The 7,087-nt window shown below is 33.3% G+C and overlaps 1 pseudogene; it reads right to left on the minus strand.

Moving 5' to 3' along the window:
• Nucleotides 1–658: 658 nt before the first annotated feature.
• Nucleotides 659–4,080, minus strand: LOC112786649 (G-type lectin S-receptor-like serine/threonine-protein kinase At1g11300; annotated as a pseudogene).
• Nucleotides 4,081–7,087: the final 3,007 nt, after the last annotated feature.

Here is a 7,087-nt window from a genome sequence, read left to right on the forward strand (position 1 = left end):
TCAAATTGTGAACGAGGTGGAGAATTGTGAGAATAAAAGAAAGGCAGAGAGAAAACAAAGGGAGGCAGACAAAGGATGGAAGAGAGAAAATGGTGGATAGTTAAAGAGCTTTTATAGGAAACTATTTTATAGTATGCTCTCTTGTTATTTATAGAAGTTAGGAAACTATATAAACGAGTGAAATCAAAATGTATTCAATTCAATTAAAATCAAAGGAATTCACATCCATAGCAATTATTCATTTTCTTTCTTTTTCTCTTTAATAATTATATAGCGAGTGTATTATTGTAAGTAACGTTCAATTTCATATTACTTTCTATCTATTAGAAGTCAAAATTCCGCTGCAGACTCAACATTGCATGTATTGAGTTTGATGTTATCTTGCTTTTGGATTTCTTCACTGTTGCTACAACCAATTGTGTGTTACAGTATACGCAAATTAATCAACTCTATGTCACTGTCATGGACATGTGAAATTTTTGGGCAATAGTTTCTCAATTTAATTAATTATGAGGGTTATATTATCTTTTAAAAAATTGATTAGTTATTCTATCAGCACTGATTCAAGTGATTCACGCATTTCACTTTTGATTTCATCTTGCAGTACTTTTTATATTTTCTAAATATTAGTGTACTTAATTAACTCAATCAACAAACATGATGGTAAAGTAATATATTACATAAAATCCCAGCCTTATTAAAGTAGACCCTTCAACAAAATGCTACTGTCTCTCAACCAAGGTTGTTTCAATACATAATGTGACTATTTTGAACCAACATTGTGGCCAATCGGTTATCTTCCTTGGACATTTGTTAGGCTCACATTATTAATGGAGCATAATCCATCACTTGTCATAGAAGACTCTATATCCAGCAAAGTCTGCCTCTGAACGAATGCTGGCTGCTTGGGAGAAGGAAGATTAACAGTCTCACTATTAAGCATTGAAACCACTGCAGTCATTGTAGGCCTATCTCTTGCAAGTTCTTGTACACACAAAAGGCCAATATGTATGCACCTCTTTATATCTTCATTGCAGATCGAATTTAATATCTCTTGATCTATCAGAGGTGGAATGTTATCAGCATTCCACAATTTCCATGCCTACAAACATCAATAAGAATGATCTAGTTATTCGATCAGTATCAAATTTGTGTCATTCAGATGAAATAAGATTTTTGTAAATAGAAGACTTACAAATCCTAAAAGACTCAAAGATTCTGCATCTTCATAAAATTTAGTGTTCTTTCTCCTACTGACAATTTCTAGTAATAAAACACCAAAGCTGAATACATCAGATTTCTCTGAAAATAGTCCTTCCATAGCATATTCTGGTGACATATAACCACTGCACAAAATTTGTCATTAAAATTCTTGACTATGAGATTATTTTATATTTAAAATTGTAAATCAAAAGAAATTCTTACTATGTTCCAACAACTCTCATAGTATTTGCCTCATTTTCAGTGTGGCAAAAAATCTTTGCCATTCCAAAATCTGAAATCTTTGGATTTAGCTCTTCGTCAAGTAATATATTGCTTAGCTTCAAATCTCTATGGATAATTCTTAGTCGAGAGTCTCTGTGAAGATAAAGTAAACCTCGAGCTATTCCTTCAATAATATGAAAGCGTTTTTCCCAATTTAATACTTGCTTACATGAATCTGCAAAAAATTAAAAGGATAAACTAGTGACGAGAATACAAATTATATATTTTTAGATGAGAATATTTTTCACCAAATAGTCGTTGCCTCTTTGATAAACATACCATATTTATCGATAAGAAAAGGGTTGATAACGAGAACTAACCAAACAGATATGCATCTAAACTTTTATTTGGCATGTATTCATACACCAAAATCTTCTCATCTCCTTCTACACAACATCCAAGAAGTCTAACAAGATTACGGTGCTGAAGTTTTGATATTACTAGAACCTCATTCATAAATTCTTCTAGTCCTTGATATGAAGCTCTTGAAAGTCTTTTAACTGCTACTTCTAGTCCATCTTCCAATGTTCCCTACAAAACATTTTCATGAACTATAGCGACACAAAAATTGTCTTTTGTGGGATGGTGAATTGCAATGTGAGGGAAAAAATACCCTGTATACTAGTCCAAATCCTCCTTGCCCCAGCTTATTAGCTAAGTGAAAGTTGTTTGTTGCAATTGCAAGCTTTCCAAACTCAAATTGGGAAAGCTCCGGGAGTTTGACTTTGCTTGGGTATTTTGTGTTGCTTATTGTAGGTATTCTGAAATTTGCTCTCTCTGTATCAAAGTACAAATTAATTAAAACAGGAAAGCATTTTTTTGGGGACAATGAATACCACATGGTCCACACTATTCATTATGTTTGTAAACTGCACAGCATATAATGCCAATAGAATAAATGATGAAACAGTAGTATTCAAGAGTCATATACAACTAACTACTAATTCTGCAGAAGCCATTAATATCATGAATTGGCAAAGCATGTAGTTTTGGTATATAGAAAGAATAATGATATATCACCTCTTATTGCAGTTTTTCTTTTCCACAGGATAAACGCGCAAATCAAAATCCCAATAGTTCCTACTGCTGAGACTGTAACTGCAATGATCACTGAGGCATGATTTTTCTTCTTCTGCTCATCTATTAATTAACCAAAGTAACAAGACAAATAAGTAAATATGAAATCATCTGCATGCACATATATGTATAAATATAATACACTTACCAAGCTCAGAAGAGGGAACACGTATATAAAGATCGGTTCCTCCCATTGAGAATCTCTGTATGTCAATCAAGTTTCCACTCCACAGCATACAACCAATTCCAACATCATAAGCATACGCTTTGCAAGAGCAGTTTCCCAAACACGCAGTTCTGCAGTCAAAGTCAATGGAAGACAACCACTCAGCATAGTCTGGAACCTTGGTATTCTGAAGCTTCACAAACCCATCTTCTACTGCTACCGATTCAACACTACTATTATTTTTTATGACTTTCTCACTCTCACACTGCACAGGTGTCTTCCTAACACAGCCGCTGCTCCAGTTTTGTTTGTTCCACTCCTCTACATTCCTTGGAACATACCCTCTCAAACAAGTGCAGATAGGTGAAGTTTTAGGGTCGCAACTTGCAAATACTCCACACTTGCCATAAACACCGCACTCAGTGTTGATAGCAGACAACATCATGGACCATTGCTTCTTTGAATAATCCCAGTAGTACTCATTTAAGTTTCCCTCAGCACCCAACGCGAACATCCTTACATTACGAATTGCATAGCTATAAGAAAGATAGTAAGTGCCGTTTCTCTCTTCATCTTTTCCACTCGTGTAGAACTTGTCAATACAAATTTGCGGTCATCTCGGGTATCCCAAGAAATATTTGACCGTTCCATGGGCCACTTCGCCAGTGAGGTTGACTCTTCCCTCTCCAGATGAACGCTTCAGGGATACTAAGGCGTTCAAGGCTCACAGAGAAGTCTCCAGTAGATGGATCATGAGGAGTTCTCCACGAGGTTAGTTTTACTTTCTTGCCGGAGATCCTGTTGGCGCTAATCTTCATGCTCTGCAGGAACGTGTCTGTGGGGTGTTGGAAACTCTGCCACAGTATCGTCCCTGTGGCGTTATCTTGCAACACAAGGTTTCCGGTGGTGAGAAGCTGAGCACTTGTGGTGTTGGGGGATGCGATGTTTGAGACGTTCGTTGACCAAAGGATCTCATTATTACGTGCATCCATGACAACAAGGTTTCCATCCTCGGATATCTTGAGCACTGCTACACTATCATCACCTTTGATAGGTTGGTCTCTGTTAGCAACCCAGACGACAGGGGGGTTGGTTATGTACCAGATTCCGAGGTAAAATGATGTTGATGAGTTGGTGGTAAGGTTGAAGAATCCAAGGTGGAACATACCATGCTTGGAGCATAAAGTTTGAGGGGACTTAAGGATATAAGAAGAGGTGATGGTGTCTAAGGAAGTGGCAAAAGTGAAGAGTAATAATAATAGAAGAAAGGATAGGTAGTGCTCCATGAAAATGCAGAGAAGGATAGATGAACGAGTATTAAAGAATGGACAGATACAATGTAACTCAATGAAGAAGGCAAGTTGATAGTCATCATGTTGCTTTAATTTTGAATCGCTTGCATTGCATGTGGAAATTTGGCATGTTACTTTGGTAAGTTAGTGAGTTAGTCCAGCCCTGTTAGAATAAAGATAATAAAGACAACTTTTGGTGTCTACAATTCCAATTTGAGAAGTGTCCTATAAGAGGGTACGATAAACTATAAGATATTCCCCAGGAGACTTGGTCAGACGATAGCATCCCATATCGTTAATGAGTGAGTAGCTAGCAATGTAGCGTTATCTCAACTTTTAATTCGACTCTGAGTTTGTCTCTTCAGTCCCTTAAGACTACGATATGAGTAGGTTTTATATTTATAACTAGGATGAGATTCGCACAATGTGCTAATGGTAAATTAATGATAGTATATAATAAATATTAAAAATGGTTATATTTTATAGTATTAAATTAAATATGTGTAACCTAAAGTTAAATTTGAAAGGTGTTTTATTTAAAATAATTTGTAGTACAAAAGATTTGGAAGTTAAAGTTGTATAAAGTGACATTTTTATTTGATAGTTTGATTTTTGCATTTGTTTTAGTTGATGGATTTAGTGTTCTTATGTGGCGCTCATGCTCCTTTTTCTTTATTAGTTATTGTCAGAATTGTTGCTTTCTTCTTTCTGTCGAGGTTATTGTGAAGGTATGTTCTTTATGAATTGTTGAGTTGTATGCACTTTCTATTTTATTGTTCCATCTTTACATGTATGTTTTTCTTCGGAAGGTGTGTCTTGAATTTGTATGGTTTTCTTTCTTCTTAATCTCTTGATGTACTTTTCCAATGACATCTACAATAAAAAGAACAAAAATGTGTAGATTTTTTTTGAATAAGTTATTTTTAATAAAAATAATTGAAATAGTATAAAATGAAATTACTTGTTAGTATTTTTCTTTAACCCACTCTGTCAGACAATGTCTCAAGTGATGCAAATTCAAAATAGTCTTGAAAAATGTTCAAAATTAGATCTTTAATTTCTTTCACAACAATTGTGAGTGAAAAGTAGGGGTGTGCATGCCAATGAGTTATAGCTCAAATGGCATAGTCTCCCCATACTCAATTAAGAGGTTGCGGGTTCGAGTCTCCTATCTTTGGTAAAAAAAAAAGTAGGGGTGTGCATGGCCCGGTCCGGTCTGAAGACCCGGCCCGACTCCGAACACTTTAGGGGCTATTTTTGTGTGATTTCACCGGGTCTAGGGCCGGGTAAGGGTCTCAAAAATAGACCCGGTCATTATTTCGGGTCGGGTGCGGGCCATGGCTCGGGTCACCCGAAGTCGGCCCGGTCATCATACACAATTAATATTTTGTGTTATTAGTGATGGATGATGGCTATTCTTATGTGGAATTTAAGTATTGTAAACCTTAATATTTTGTGTTATTAGTTATTATAAGACTATAAATTAATATTTTATGTTTAAAATGCATAAAATTTTAGACTAATGCATAATATTGTATTATTTATATTGATTTAAATATTTGGTGTTATTAGACAATATTAGTATTGATTATGGTTATGTTTTAATTTTAGAGAAGAGTTGGTTCTTGTTATATTTTTCTAAGTGAATTTTACCATGTCAAATAATGGTTGGAGTCTTGGAAATTTGGATATTTTCACATGCTAGCTTAGAAGAAGGTATCAAGGTAATATAATGTTAACGACATGGTTTTCACCCGGTTTTTACCCGATATAATCGTGGCCCGAAAGTATATAGGTTTCATCGGGTCTAGGGCCGGGTTCGGGTCTAATAAATAGGCCCGGTATATATTTCGGGTCGGGTCTGGGTCACATCAAACCCAGTTTCACCCGGCCCATGCACACCCCTAGTGAAAAGTTTGCTTTCATTATACCTTTAATTGGCCTATACAAATCATTTGTATCTTCTATTTTAAATTTTTTATAGTATAGACTTTTTCTTTCCTGCAATATTAGTAAATCATAGTTCATAATTAGTTAAAAAAGAATAATGAATAGTATATTAAAAGAAGTATAATTTTAACGATATTAAATATAATTATATATAAAGTATTATAAAATAATATAAAAAGTAAAAATAATTAAAGTATTTTTTGTAAATTTAATTTTAAAAGATGATAAATATGTTTGTTTTGTACCTTTTCATCTAATATAATCATTTCTAAGCAAAGAGACTCTTCTTCATTTGTGGGTGTTAATGTTTCCTATAGATGAACCACGCGAACTTTGATAAACTAATTGTCTTTTTGTTTGGTGATATTGTCCAAAGATTGATGCTCTATTGAGTAAGTTTGACTATTTGAGATGTTGTGTAGTTCAGAAATAAATTTTTTGTGCTAAATTTGATGTCATTTGAAGGAATAGTGATAAGAGACTTATATAAATAGTTCAAATAGTATGAAATTTAAATATTTGTAACGTAAAATTTATTATGATTAATAATATTATTATTACATTTGTAATATGAATGTTTATTATATTTAATGAGTTATTTATAGAAATTAATAAATTAATTATTGGAATTATAAATTTATTGTATTGTTTATAACGGTGAGATATAATAAATATATGGATATGGGTTCAATGTCTTTGTAGGTTACAAATTTGATTACAAATTTTTGTTTTTTGTTTTGTTGTTGATTTAGAAATAATAGTTGATTTGGCAAAAACTGAGTGGTTAATTCTAATATTTTGCCAAGTAAGCAATGTTGGTGACATGGCATATTGGCATTAGTAGAAAGAAAAAAATGTTTTAAAAGTAATGTGGATAAACTTATGTATCTACTTTTATATATTAAGAATAGATTGTTTAGCTTTGTATTTATAATTATTTTGATATACGGTGTTTTGAACTTATAATTATACTTATAAGATTACTATCAACAGATTTTAAATTGGCTTGAATATTCGATTTGTTAAAGCTAAATATTTATCCTTGTTAAACTTATTTTAATATACACATAAGACTATATATTTTTATGAGACTATATGTATTATTGATGAACCCATA

The sequence above is a fragment of the Arachis hypogaea genome, chromosome 20 (assembly GCF_003086295.3).
Source record: "Arachis hypogaea cultivar Tifrunner chromosome 20, arahy.Tifrunner.gnm2.J5K5, whole genome shotgun sequence".
In the NCBI taxonomy this organism is placed as follows: Eukaryota; Viridiplantae; Streptophyta; class Magnoliopsida; order Fabales; family Fabaceae; genus Arachis; species Arachis hypogaea.